General features: G+C 41.4%; 1 long non-coding RNA gene across 2 annotated transcripts in view; it reads left to right on the forward strand.

The window, feature by feature from the left end:
* The window catches only part of LOC125130758 (uncharacterized), an 83,235-nt gene extending 68,181 nt beyond the window's left edge, over positions 1 to 15,054 (forward strand). For both annotated transcript variants that reach the window (XR_007135797.1, XR_007135796.1), the window contains exon 6: positions 14,785 to 15,054. This is a non-coding gene — a long non-coding RNA (uncharacterized LOC125130758). The remainder of the gene's footprint in view (positions 1 to 14,784) is intronic.
* Positions 15,055 to 15,632: the final 578 nt, after the last annotated feature.

A 15,632-nucleotide genomic window follows, 5' to 3' on the forward strand; every position in this document is an offset into this window, starting at 1 on the left:
GGATCTCTTTTCAGCTCCTGGGATGGCCCCCAATTCCTCAGATTGGGGACCACTGCTGCTCTTGCCATGTGCTTTCAGTTGCCAAATCTGATTAAGGCAGAAAGCCCACCTGCCACACTACCGAGGAGCCCCGCTGCCTGGCTGCCTCCTTTGGTGTCAACTTTGGCTGGAATGGGATAGAGCCAGGGACTCATCTGCCTCAGGGGTTGGGCTTTTGCAGATTCCCTGCAGCCCCTGTTCACCTGCCCCATATTGTTGAGATCAGAGCATCATGTGTATATCTCAACCCCTACATGTACTAATCCAGGGTCCCTCCTGGAAACTTCTTTTCCCCAAGGGCTATTTATTTAGAAAATTGAAAATATTTTGACTTGTCTCTTAACTTATCACCCAAATGTAATCTGTTCATTGTAGAAAATTTGGAAAATAAAGATATGTACCAGGAGAGAAAAAAAAAAGGAAAAAGAAAAACCCATCCACTTACTAGAGATAACTACTGTTAATACATAGTATCTATCCCTTTTATACATAATTGTGTGTGAGTATATATGTTTTAACATTCATTACTTTGGAGCCTGTATTTTATACTTAATCTATGGTAATCCTGATCACCTTCCCACATCATTAAACATTTGTTTTTCTACAAGAGCATTTTTGGATACTGCTGGAAGGCTGCCTTGTAGTGACTCCAGCTCCAATGTGGTCTTCCATCTAGCAACTCCTCTTGAGACAGAGGGGGAGCTATTGAGCATTCCGCTAAACAAATGCCAGGCACACCAAAACATTCATAGACAATCTCACTGATAGACAAAAAAATGATTTGAGAGGAAATATGCTTGCTTCTTATAAGAACCTTCCTGCAGCAGAAAACAAGGCAAGAATGGTGGAGGATCCCCCAGAGTCTTGTCACTCGAAACCACCAGACACGGTAAAAGAATGCTAGGGCTGAGACGTCAACCAGAAAGGGCTGCTTGTGGCTGGGGAGCCATCCTGCGTAGCTAGGTGGAAGCAGAAATGGCCACTTTTCTTCCAGTGGAGCCATGCCAGTCGGGCACAACTCTGTGGTGTTGTATCATTTCCTAACTCTTCCTTCTGCCTACATGGAGGTTGGCGAAAAGGGGCCCACTGCCCTCTTGAAGTGTGGCTTAGAAAGGTTACAAAGTCTTTTCCAACAAAAGACAAGTTTTAAGTCAGAGAGAAGATGCAGGTCAAGTGCAACACAGAACCAGAAGCCCAGAGGTGGCGAAAGGAGGAATTGCATCTCTAATGCAATTAGGAAAACTGAAAACCCATCAAAATCTTGGGTGTTCTTGAAGAACACCAGACCCTTCTGCTTCTCCACAGCCACAGGCCTTCCCGCTGAGAAGTAAAACGAGGGATCCAGAGCTCTTTCTTGCTCTGGTTTTTGCTCAGTGCTTAATACACATTTGTTGGTGCCCCGGGGCTGAGGGCCTGAAAAAATTGCCCTTGGTCATCATTTTTAGCCCATGTGGAAAAAGGTCTTCAATGAGTGAGGATGTTAAGATGGAGCAGAGTATTGCGCTACCTACATTACTAATTTTGTCTGAGAAGAAAGTCTCTTTCCCAACTTTGGAATGAAGCCAGGCCAGTAACTGTAACTGAGGACTTCCAAGGCTCCAGCAGTTGTTTCCTTGAGAGTCATTTCTGCTTTATTCTTACTTTACTTAGCAAGAGAAACTACTAGGGCTTGGCTGTCCATTATGCTATTTAAAGTAAAGTTTAGCGATAAAAAATTATAATTTCATTCTCCTGTATTGTTACTCAAGCCACAGATATCATAGGAACAATCTGTTTCTACCCACGCTGTCATCCCTGAAAATTCTATGTTATAATCTGTGCTTTCTAACTGACCCAGTTTTGAGAGGAGATAAAAGGGACAGTACCTTGTTAGAAAAACAATGATAATATCATTGATTTTGATAGGCTTACTTAGAAAACTAAGAAATGAAAAATCTTTCAATGTCATTTTTGGTGGATCCAACATTCATTCATTCATTCATTCACTCATTCATTCATTCAACAACCATGTATCAAGCTCTGCCATTGTGTTGGGTGCTGTAGGAAATGCAAAGATGAAAAACAGCAAAACTCTGTCCCCTTACTATCTAGTAGGGAGATAAATCATGTGCATAAATAGGCATAAAATATAATTTAATCAGTGCCATAAGAGAAGTAAAGATCAATTCTGTGAGTTAAAGAAAAAGAAGGAAGATTTTATAATATGTGGAAATATTGGAGTTCCCTTTGTGGCTCAGGGGTTAACGAACTTGACTAGGATCCATGAGGATGCAGGTTCGATCCCTGGCCTCACTCAGTCGGTTAAGGACCCAGCTTTGCTGTGAGCTGTGGCGTAAGTCACAGAAAAAGCTTAGTCCCATGTTGCTGTGGCTGTGGTGTAGGCTGGCAGCTGAAGCTCTGATTTGACCCATAGCCTGGAAACCTCCATATGCCATAGGTGCAGCCCTAAAAAGCAAAAAAACAAAAAAAAGAAAGAAAAAAGAAATATCGAATCACTGCGTTGTGTACCTGGAACATGGTATTGTAGGTCAATTATACCTCAAAATTTTATTTTATTTTTTTATTTATTTATTTTTTCTCTTTTGTTGTTGTTGTTGTTGTTATTGTTGTTGTTGTTGTTGTTGCTATTTCTTGGACCGCTCCCGCGGCATATGGAGGTTCCCAGGCTAGGGGTCGAATCGGAGCTGTAGCCACCGGCCTACGCCAGAGCCACAGCAACGCGGGATCCGAGCCGCGTCTGTAACCTACACCACAGCTCACGGCAACGCCGGATCCTTCACCCACTGAGCAAGGGCAGGGACCGAACCCCCAACCTCATGGTTCCTAGTCGGATTCGTTAAGCACTGCGCCACGACGGGAACTCCCAATACCTCAAAATTTTAAAATGTAAGAAAGACCAATTTCGAGTCTAGTACTATAGGGATTTAAATAAATTCTCCAAATTTATTTTTTAAAAATAGAAAGTAGTGAGAAGGATGAATAAAGACTTCATGGAGGAGATGACACGTGAACTGGACCTTAACAGAAACCTAGGGATGAGTGGAATGTAATTCCAGGCAGAAGGAATAACATAAGCAAAGGCACAGAGGTGAGAAAATCTGAATCTGTAGCAAACAGTGAGCAGTTGTTTTTAAATTGAAGTAGAGTTGATTTACAGTGTTGTGTTAGTTTCAGCTGTATAGCAAAGTGATTTAGTTACACATATAAGTATATACCCATATTCTTTAAAAATTTTCTTTTGTTATAATTTATTACAAAATATTGAATGTAGTTCCCTGTGCTCTACAGTAAATCCTTGTTTATGTATGTTATATATGATAGTGTGCATCTGTTAATCCATACAAACAATGAGTAGTTTTGTATGACTTGGGTATAGGTTGCATAAAAGGAAGGACAAGCAAGAAATAAGATTACAAATAAAAGTCAGATGCATATTTTGGAGGATCTTGACTATCCAGCTAAGGTATTTGGATTTTATTCCAATGCCAATGACATTGTCAGAGCAGAGACAGAATGCAGTATCAGAGGGTGACATGGACTAGAAGTAGGTGAGGGATGAGAGGCAAGATTGCCAGAAGGTGCTGCCAGGGTGCAGACAGGAGTTAACCAGGCCTGAGTTAGGGCAAAGCAGACAAACTAGGAGGCAGAGGCGGCATTCACAGAATTTAGCAACTGACTGAATGTGGGGATGGAAGCACAGATTTATGCCCATCGCTAAGTTAGTGGTGCTCAAACTTCAGCACATCGGAATCACCTGGAAGGCTTGTTAAAATCCAGATTGGGGGCCCCACCCTGTGAATTGGATTCATGTCTGGAGTGGGATTCCAGAATCTGCATTCCTAGCAAGTTCCAAGGAGATGCTTCTATTGTTGGTCCAAGGACCACACTTGGAGAACTACTGCTCCAGATCCTCTGTGGCTCACTTTTGTGACTCTGGGGAAACTACTGCAAAGGAACAAGGAAGGCAGGAGAGGCAGTTGTTAGTCAGTACACATGGATTGAAGGAGACCTTTCTCAGCCCATGGACCTATAGCAAGAGGACTCAGTTAGGGGTGTTTACTGTGTCCAAAGACACAGTACTTACTGTGTCCAGTAGTAGTTACCCATTCACATCTTTGCTTTTTTTTTTTTTTTTAATGGAAGCACAGAAGGACACTAATTTAGGCGCAGGCATTCTGTTTTTCTTTGAAGATATGCAGGTTCTAATTTTATAGAGAGGCAACGTTAGGATGGAACCTTAGAATCAACAGCCCTGAGTTCAAATCCTGCCCCTGCCCCTTCTGCCAATGACTTAACCTCTCAAAGTCTCCATTCTTCTGTGTAAAAATTGGGAGAATAGTGCACAGTGCTGTAAGGAATAAGTGTGGACACCTACAGAAAGCATTTGGCACTGGAGCTGGCACACTGATGGGCTTCATGAATTTTGGTTTCCTCCTACCCCAGTCCTTCAGGTGTGAGTGCAGAGGGCTCAGCCCGTGGCAAAAGCCTTTATAAGCACTTCTCAGTCAAAAAGTCTTGGGGCGGAGACACCCTGAGGTCCCATAGTTACCCATTCGCATCTTTGGGGTTTTTTTTTCTTATGGAAGTTCCTAGGCTAGGGGTGGAATTGGAGCTATAGCTGCTGGCCTACACCATGGCCATAGCAATTTGGGATCTAAGCTATGTCTGTGACCTATACGGGATCCTTAACCCACTGAATGAGTTCAGGAATTGAACCTAAGTCCTCACAGATAGCAGCATGTTGAATCCCCACAGGACGTGGGAAAATACATTTGTCAGGTACTTTCTGCCTGCTGGGAGAGAACTGGAAAATAGGATCTGAAATGGGATATGGACACAGAGGGAGGACTTTCTGGAATAAAGCAGTTTTGTCTTCTATATTTTTTAGGGCTTTATTTTTCTTCTTTTTTTAGGGCTGCACCAGCAGCACATGGAGGGTCCCAGGCTAGGGGTCGAATCAGAGCTATAGCTGCCAGCCTATACCACAACCCCAGCAACGTCAGATCCAAGCCATGTCTGCAACCCCCACGACAGCTCACGGCAATGACTGATCCTTAACCCACTAAGCAAGGCCAGGGATCGAACCTGCGTTCCATGGATGCTTGTCAGATTCTTTTCCTCTGAGCCATGATGGGAACTCCAATTTTGTCTTCTTTAGAATTTTGTTCAGGTCAGGTGGGCCTTGGCCAGAGCTGTGTTGTAGAGGGTCCTTTGAGGCTTTGATCTGGTGGTGAAGTTGTGTGAACTTTAGAAGATTTTCAGAGTGCTCATGGTAAAAACAACAACAAAAAAGAGCTGGTAAGCATTTTTTCCCCCTTTAACCAGATAAATCTGATGTCATAACATCCCCAGACAGGAAAGCAGAATGCAGACTTGGCAGTGAATCACAGAGGGAAGAGCGTCTGAGACTGAGCCTATGTCATGGGAACTTAGTGACAAACAAGGCTCTGAGGCTCCCCACCCCCATCCAGGAAGAAAGTGGATGGGAAACAGGCAGCCCCATCATTTCAGCCAGATGAGATGGGGATGGGGAGGGGAGGGAGACTGGAGGGGAGGGGAGGGTCACACAAATACTCTCCTGCTCTCGGCTGATCATACCAAACATACCAGGTCTTAGGTTAGTAGGAAGGTTAGGACCTATTCATCCAGTTAGTGGGGATATGAAGAGAAGGAGGGGAAGGGGTTGCTCGAAACAACTTTTGTGACCCTCACCATACCTGCCAGTTGATGATTTCATAGTAGGAGCTAAAGAGGCCCACTTCGCTCAAGCTGCCATTGATGGAGATTCCACTAATGGGTCGTGAAGAGAAGCATCAGTCATTCAGTTCCACTGGGTCTCTGACTGAACTGACACTCTTCATTTAAAAAAAAATGTATTTACATTCGCCCAATAGATACAGTACAGATACAAAGGAACGCTATGCAACAAAAATAAATGACTGCAGATAACTGTGTAGTGACAAGCAAAGGAGGTTATAAAAACAGGATAACCCTATTACTATTTTAAAAATAGAATTAAAAAAGACTGGAAAGATGTCTCAGGAGTTAACTCTGGTGGTCAAATTATAGAAAAATTCCCCCCTTTTTTCTTATCCGAGTTTTTGAACTTATTTACAAGTAGGCATATATTGCCTTTAAAGTAAGAAAAGGCAAAATAATTTAATTAAAAAATTTCACTTTAGGAGTTCCCTGGTGGCTCAGTAGGTTAAGGATCTGGCATTGTTCTTGCAGTGACTCTGCAGCAGCTCAGGTCACTGCTGTGGCACAGATTAGATCCCTGGCCCAAGAACTTTCATGTGCTGAGGGCATGGCCAAAAAAATATTTTTAATTCTAAGAAACATTCTCTTTCACGAAATATGAGTATAAACTATATATAATTTTGTTACCTGCATTTAAGTATTTTCCAAGTTATTGAAAACATCATAATAATTATTTTATCATATAAACACACCATGTTTCTTTGTCTCATCCCCAATTGTTGGCTCTGTGTATTTACAACTTTTTACTCTTACGAATAATGTTGCAATAAATCTTTTTAATTCATTCGATTTGCCCACAGATTTTATCTTACCCCAGTTGCCTTCGTAGGATTGAATTTTCCTTATATTAACATACTTGCATAAACATATTTTTCTTTCTTACTATATACCAGTAAACTGAAACTGATTTTTTCTTTTTTTTAAATACGGACCCTCTCTCACACTAAGATTTTCTAGTAAGACTATTAGGCATTCGAAATAGCAAGTCGATTGTTGGTCACAGATTGGAGCCTTAGGTCATTCAGTCCTGTGTCTATGTACAGGGAGGTAGCTGAGACCCATAGAAGTGGAATGACTGGTGCAAGGGCACATAGTGAATTAGTGACCAAGCTGGAAAAGCAACTTTATAAATACTTCCCAAGGACTGGGAACTTTGGAGGATTAGGAAGCAGCAAACAACTATAGGGCAGAAGATAGAGAGTTCCCGGTATGGTGCAGTGGGTTAATGATCTGGCTTGCCTCTGTGGAGGCGCAGGTTCGATCCCCGGCCCAGTGCAGTGCATTAAGGATCTGGCATTGCTGCAGCTGTGGTGTAGGTCCCAGAGAGGGATTTGATCACTGGCCTGGGAACTTCAATATGCCCCGGGGAAGGAATAGCAAGATGGGTAGGAGAGAGGGAAGGAGGTTTGATTAGGGGGGTAAAGAAAACCGAGTTCAAGGATGGCAGTGTAAAAAGAAAAAGTTAACATATAGAGACTTCGATGGAAAGGGTTCTCAACTTTGGTACTATTGGCATTTGGGCCAGATGATTCTTCGTGGTGTGCTATCCTGTGGATTGTAGGATGGTTAGCAGCATCTCTGGCCTCTTCCCCCCAACATCCAGTAGCAACTGGGGCCCCCAGTTGTGAGACAACCCAAAATGTCCCCAGACATAGCCAAAAGTCCCCTGGGGCAAAATCACACCAAGCTGAGAAGCATGGCTGTGTGTTATTGTTCTCTGATGCCACTACTGGAGAAACACCTCCCCCATTTCTTATTTTACTGGAAAGGAATCTAAAACATCTCCTGAAAGAGGGAATTGGAAGCAAAACATTCACATGCAGTTTATAGAATGTCCCCAAACAGAAATGCAAGGAGAGAAAATCATTAAATAAAGCCCATTTTTCTGACAAATAAAATGAGACCGGAAATATAGAATTTGCTTTAGGCACTGGGATGAGTCAGAGAGAAACCAGTAAGAGAAACATGAACTTAGCTTCTGACCTTTAGAAAAGAAGAACAATTTCATCACTAGCCCTTCCCTAATTCAATCCTGGATCTTTGTGAGAACAAGGAAGAAAATCTCCACTAGGAAATCTGCTGTGGAAGCTAATGAAATGTCAGGAATTGGAAGTAACAGGCAGAAATTTTTCCTTTCTGTTCCATGAAGGACAAAAGCAAAGGGTGGAAAGAGTTAGATTCTCTGATTCAAAAAAAAAATAAATAAATAAAATTAGCCATTGTTAACCAAGCATTATAAAGTGCCTTATATACACACTCTTTCCCTAGAGCCCACATCAGCCCTTGAGTCAGGTCCTATTTTTATCACTTGACAGATGAGAAGCTAAGGGTCAGAAGTTAGGTAACTTGCCCAAGGTCAGTTAGCCAGGTGATGAGATTAAGATTTCAAACCAGGCTTGTCTGATTACCAAGGCAGGGCAGTAAACTGTCAGCACCCCTCCCCTGCCATCAACAGCCTACTTCTATAAGATTGCTACTCAGTCCCACTTCAGGGTGTTTTCTTAAAAAAAAAACCCATAGTTCACCTCATCATGATCATGGGCAAGAGTACTGGGCACTTCACTGGGCACTTCCTGTAACAAGAGTCTAACCTGGAGGCTCTTTCCCAGGAGTTCACCTGCATCTGAACTGTGTAGGAAGAGCAACAGAATATGTCTCACTAGGTGCTATCAGAGTCCGATCCCCAGCTGGTACCCATTCTAGTCCTCTGGCTGCCTTTCACAAAACACAAAGCTATCTCCCCGGCTCCAGCCCCGAAGAGCCACAGCTGCCCTGGCCCAGCTGGCCTGCTCTCCTCCTGGCACAAAATGCAGTGATTCCTTCTTTCACAAACACAATTAGAGCATTTCTGTCAGACTTTTTAAAAGACTTTTTTTTTTTTTTGATGTAAAAAGAATGAAATAATGCCATTTGCAGCAACATGGATGGACCTAGAGATCATTACGCTAAGTGAAATTAAGTCAGACAAGACAAATATGATATGATATCACTTATCTGTAGAATCTTAAAAAAAATGATACAAATGAACTTATTTACAAAACAGAAATAGATTCACAGACATAGAAAACAAAGATATGGTTAGGAAAAGGGAAAAGGGGAGGGATAAATTAGGAGTTTGGGATTAGCAGATACATACTACTGTTATATAAATTAGATAAATGTCAAGGACTTACTGTATAGCACAGGGAACTATATTCAATATCTTCTAATAACCTATGATGGAAAGGAATTTGAAAAAGAATAGATATATATGTATAACTCAATCATTTTGCTATATACCTGAAACTAACACAACATTGTAAATCAATGATACTTCAATTAAAAAAAAAGACTATATTTTAGATAAGTTTTAGATTCACAGCAAACTTTAGCTGAAGGTACAAAGATTTTCCATAAACCCTCTGCCCCCACATGTTATCAACACCTCCACAAGAGAAGTGCATTGGCTATAATTTATGAACCTACATTGACATGTCATAATCACCCAATGTCTGTAGTTCAAATTAGAATTTATTTTTGGGGTTGACTTTTTAATTTCTTAAGAACTTTTGGAATTGTGTTTGGGATTTTTAAAAAGAGCTACTATGGTGTTGTATTTTAAAAGCAATTTTGTTTCTACTGAGGGAGGGCTTCAGGAGGCAAGAGCTGGTTTTCAAACCTTTCCCTTCAAGCAGAAATATTCTGTGAGTTCTTGGGGTGTGCAGTACAGATATCACATGCCTTCCGTGCATGGTTCCCAGGATGACAAATAGATATGTTGAGGATAATAACAGTAACAACAACAAGAAATAATGTAACCTGCTTACTCTGAGTCATGTACGCTTAGACATGAGCCATACACTTTTACACTTTTACACATGAGCAAACTGAGGTCCAGAGAAGTTCAGTCACTTGTCTGAGGTCACACAGCTAAGAAGTACAAAACCTTAAAAAACAGAGGAGCGGAAATCTTTCAGTATAATTAAAAAAAAAAAAATTCTTCTTTCAACCACCTGCATATGGGCGTTTCTGAGAACACAGCCTTGTTTCCTTCCACAAATATTTATTGAAACCCTACCATGAACCGTTCAAAGAAGGGTGGCGAGATCAGAGTTCCTAGGCTGTGATTTCAGCATTGGATAGAGGCGTGCAATGGCATAAGAAAATCTTCGCAATGTGAAAACAAGCTCTCTCCTACTTAGTGCCTCCACCTGGCAAACCGGTCCCGTTTGCCTTCACAGGAGGAAGCGGCAGGGCTGACACCTATTGTCTGTTCATGTTCATCCACTCAACCCTGGACTCTCCCTCCCCACACACACACGCATGAAATGCTCCACCTGGTGAACAGTGCCCCCCTAAATGCCAGGCCTCATGGGCATGGACACTCCTTATTCTTCCCATCTTCTCTGTGGCATTTGACACTCTTACCAACTTTTTCTTGAAACTCCCTTTTCCTGAAACTCTAATGACTTTCCAAGACCACCCCTTTCTTGTTTCCCTCCCACTCCTCTGCTGCTACTTCTCAATATCTTTCATTGTAAGTAATTTCAAAACATGGAACTTTAAATATGCTTAATGCATAATTAATTCATAGTGGTTTTGATAAACTTTATCCACATCATGCCAAGGGGTGAGCATGGGAAAAACATCGCAAGGAAGGCTCACAGCAGACCCTGTGTTTGCCCACCGGTTCCATTAGAAGATGTGTTCCAGCTCCAGCATGGTGTTGAGCTTGGCTCTGTCTCTTCTGGGCACTCACTGTGAACCTTCAAAGCAGGAGCAGCAGCTCATTGTTTGCTAGGAACTATATTTAGGAAAGGCAAAGCCTGCTGGGTGTGGAAAGACTGCTGGTTTAGGCAGAGGGTCAGACTTAAAGGCCTAGACCTGTGAACACTTACTTTTAAGTGTGCATTTTGGAACAATAGGACCCCAGCTTCTGCTGGCCCTAAAGGGTTACAGATTTTCCCTTTCTGTGACAGATTGTACAGCTACATCCCAGAAGACATAAAACTCCTTCCAGTCATCCCAGATTTAGGCCCATAGATTTCCAGTTATAGAAGAGAGCCATTCTGGGTAACACAGCAGATGTAAATTGTGTGCCTGAATTGATTTTGCATTAATTTCTCGTAGGCTATTTCCATGGTGCTTAAATACCACTTTTTAAAGCTTTTATGGTATTGTGTTTTAAAAGCTGATTTGTTTCCACCTAAGAGCAGGCTCCATGAGGCAAGAGCTGTTTTTCAAACCCTTCCTTCCCCTTGTGGGAAAGCATTTTCCCTGGTAAAGAATTGTCAATAGCGAGCTGTCTGTTTGCACAACTCCTGCGCGCATATTCTTGTGATGCTTCTGTATTCTTCCTTTGCAAGACACGTCATGGGGCACAAGCTTTAGCTTTCATGCTCCCTTGAAAGACCAGCCCTGACACCTTTTGGAGCTGAGCTAAGTGGTTGTGTAGGAGCTCAGGGCTCAGATAATGGCCCTGAGTGTCCTTGCTGCACAGCTCTCTGGGCCCTTCATTTTTCCTCTTGAACCAAATGCCTTCAGAACCTGTCAGATGAAGAGCAAAAAGACAATCTACCTCCTTTTCTTTTAAAACAGAGAAGGGGAGCTAAGAGGCTAGATTCAGGTTGAAGCCCTGAACATGATACAGAAGCTCTTCTTACAACCTTTGAAGCATTAATTTTACACATAAAGCCACACAGCACACAGCAAAATAACAGTATATCAGCTGTTTCTCTACCAACACACAGCACCAGACAACAGGGGCCCTTTAGTGGCATTTCTTCGTTGATGTGGCAGTGTTTACTAGACTTGGGTTTATTTTTGAGACCTTTTACAAGTGGTTTGATGAACTGAATTAAACTAAGAGCACTTGAGAGTCTTGAAAATGCAACTGAAGAGAAGTATACAATTATGATGAAAACTAAAGTTACCATGAAATTGGAAAGAAATGGAAGGTGAATGTGGTTTAATCTGAGGGCTAATTCCCCAGCACAAAGAGGGAGCTGTGCAGCATGGACTGTACAACTGACTGTGAGAGGTTAGAATGCTGACGCTGAAGATGGTTGCAGGTTGGATGTCTATTATATTAAGATTAATTCAGGAGAACACTCTGGACTCAAGGACAAGCAGACATCCCTTTAGGGATGTAACCTCATAAAGAAAGGTAATTTTGTACAAAGCAGCTGCATTTACCAGTGACATGCTCATTTTTAGATTCTAGCACCACCTAGGGGAGAGAATGAAATAATTTCTATCCACTCTCAGGTCAAAAGACTATTAACAATTTTTCAGTTTTCAAAACGCTTTCATTTTAATGTCTCATTTGATACTCAGGTAATTATCTTTGCGGTATGAATTTCTGTCATCATTGTACAGATGAAGAAATTCATCTTTCATGAGCTTATTGCACAAAGAACTTGGCCAATTTTTCATGTGATTGGAACTGTTCTCCATGAATTGATTACTTTTTAAACAACTTTATTCAAGTGTGATTTACATTCTGTAAATTTAACTGATTTTATATATACAGTTGATTAATTTTAGTAGGTTTGCTGAGCTATGCAGCCATTATCATAATGCAGTTTTAGAACCTTTTTTAATCACTGCAAGAAGATCCTTTCTACCTCTTTTACACTTAATCTCCCTCCCCATATTCCAGCCCCAAGCAGTCAGCAATTGCTTTCTGTTTCCATAGATTTGCCTTTTCTTGGCATTCTGCATAAATGGAATCATACAACATGTGTTCTTTTGTGGCTGGCTTCTTGAACTTAATGTAATGTTTTTTAGGTTTGCCTAGTGTAGCGTTTATCAGCATTTCATTTCTTCTTATGGCTGAGTATTATTCCATTGTACTGATAGATCTCATTTTATTTGTCTGTTCACCAGCTGATGGACTTAAGGATTGTTTCCAACTTTTAGCTATTCTGAATAATGCTACTGCGAATATTTGTATGAAAGTCACATTTCTAGGCAAGAAACTTTCATTACTAAACAGAGCAGTGACTAAAATGTGTAGAAGAATGGTTATATACATTTTGTGTATTGGGGAGAAAAAATATGGTAAACAATCTGGAAGTGCCCAAGGGGAATCCATCTGGGACCTGGGTTCAACACATACACCCAGGAACCGAGGGGACTCTTGGAACAACATTCTTGGAGAAACACAGGATAACATAGGGAAATAATTCAGGATATGCTTTGATGGATTAGAAGGAGTCAAAGATAGTTCTTTTTTTTCTTTTTTCTTTTTATTATTTATTTATTTATTTTAGGGCTGCACCCACAACATATGGAAGTTCCCAGGCTAGGGGTCAAATTGGAGCTACAGCTGCCAGCCTATGCCACAGCCACAGTAATGCAGGATCCGAGCCACGTCTGTGACCTATACCACACCACACTGGATCACCAACCCACTGAGTGAGGCCAGGGAACAAACCCATATCCTCATGGATCCTAGTCAGGCTTGTTAACCTCTGAGCCACGGAGGGAACTCCCAAAGATAGTTCTTAAAGGACATCTTCTTGAGTCAATACAATATGTAGCAGATGCAGACTTTGGACATAATGAGTCTGAAGTTGCAGGTCCTGTTACAATCCCTCCTTATTGCGAAGATAGTAGTCAAAAAGCCCTTTCAAAAGTTAAAGTGGAGGATCAGATGCATCTGAGTCCAAATCCAGGCTTGGTCAACATGTATAAGGACTTGGCTGGTCAATTTTCTCATCAGTATCCTGAGAGGCAATGGCACCTACCTTACAGAACTGTTGTGCAGACTCACTCACCTGGTGAATGCAAAGAACTTTGCATAGGGATGGGCAGATGGTCAATTCTGAAGTTATTTGCATGGAATTGGATTGTGCTCTAGATACCCAGAAACAGTGACATTGACTTCTGTTTATTCCTAAGACCCTTTACATTTTCTTCATTGGATCTTTCAGCCTGAGATCCTAGCAAACAGAGGTATAAATTTCCTTTAGAGGTGATACAATGTTTGTGGAAGTGGAACCTCATAAAAAATATATATTACTTGTCACCCAGAGTGCCATAGGCTGGTAAGAAGATTGAGTGCAAATCTGAAGGGAGCGGTTAGGACTTAGGGCGATAAACACTGGAACAATTAGCATGATAAGTTAGCAATTCATTTTGCATATAGAAATGTTGCCTAGGACTCTATAGAGTTTTCTCTATTTATGGAAGAGAGTCAGAGGTCCTTGGGTTTAATCAAAATTTAATACCCTGTGAGGGGAAATATGAGGAATACAAATTCTTAGTAATAGGCAGTATGTCACATGCAGTAATTGCCAGCTTTAAATAGTCCTTCCTGTTGTCCCTCTCCTTGTCAGCCTGTGCACCTGATTTGTAGTCAGGAAAATATGGCCAGAACCATATTAAGTCTCTGAGAAAACAAAGGAATGAAATACATGTCCTGTCGCAGGAAAATACATCAATAACTCAACAAAACTATAATCTTTAAAATGACAAAACAACTACTCAAAAGTATGTAAATCAGGGAATTTTTCCCCCAAGAAAAGTTGAAGGATTTTATTTCAGATGAGTCTTCCATGAGCTGTACCCTCCTTCATACTCACCCAAGTGATAAATCTAAGAGGTGGAAGTAACTGTGAGTTCCAGAAATCTTACTGTTGGGGAAAGCCAGGATCTGAAGAGGAAAAGTCATTGGATGTGCTTTTTTGTCCCCAGAAGAATGAACTCAGGCAAAGAAATTCAAAAGTGTTCAGAATGCTATTGGTATATTTCTATTAGGGGAAAACCAGATGGAATTGACTTGGTGGGATATACTGTAAGTATAGAAAAGAGCTTCCTATGAGATGTTCTGATAATTGACTTATTGGCTCTAATTTTGGTAGCCTTGTGACTTTGCAGTTCCTTCTACTAGAAGCATGGATGCTGTGTTTGAACATGGGATTTGCTGTGCCCAATGGCATGTGGGCAGAGTGACTTTGTGCCAGTCCCAGCTTAATCCTTAGTAGGCATTTATGTTTTCAGTTGTGCTCTCCCTCTTTGTGCTCCTGCCATTGTCGTCAGAAGAAAATGGCCAACCCAGTGGTCTGAGGAGGAGGAGGAGAGATCCATGAAGCACATGTGGATGTATATTCAACCTAGAGCACCTGACCCCCAGCCCACCACCAGATGTGCAAACAAGAGTAAGTTTAAAGCTCCTGGATTTTGAAGCTCTCAAGCAGCATCATTGTGACAATAGGTTACTATTTTACAGGGTTAGTTGAAAGAGAGGCTTAAAGAACATTAATCTACAGACTGTTGGATCTTCGTTTTCATGATTACTCTTGTAAGGATAATAACAAATTAAGTTTTCTACATAAATATGAGCATGCCGCATATCTAAAACTGATGGACCATTTGAGAATGAACAAAACGATTTCTGTGTAGATTTATATAGGATGGGTTTGGGGGAGAAGTGCACCCATGTTTTTATTTAGATAATTAATTCTACAGCCCACTCTGTACAAACTTCTTACCTCTTCCCTCACCAGATGACAGAGAACTGGGGATGAGAGCCCTTGTCTGTTTTCTGTTTTTCTATAGAAAGTCATCTCTTTACGAATCTAGCTGGGGTTTGTGCAGCATGAATTGCTATTTGCCAGCCTTGTGGATTAACCCTGGGGGCACCCCTAAGAGCTGTCAGAGGCTTTGGCTTAATGCAAGAGGGTGTTGGAACCACACAGGAAGCCCAGGAATCCTTAATTTAGTTGATTAGACACAGAAATTGAGACAAAGCTTGGGGCCAGATCTAGCTTAGAACTTTAAACATTCTTAATTGCTTGTGAGGCCAGCATCATGCTAGCCCATCTTCTTAACCCCATCTTGGGTAAATG

This window comes from Phacochoerus africanus, chromosome 1, assembly GCF_016906955.1.
Source record: "Phacochoerus africanus isolate WHEZ1 chromosome 1, ROS_Pafr_v1, whole genome shotgun sequence".
Lineage (NCBI taxonomy): Eukaryota > Metazoa > Chordata > Mammalia > Artiodactyla > Suidae > Phacochoerus > Phacochoerus africanus.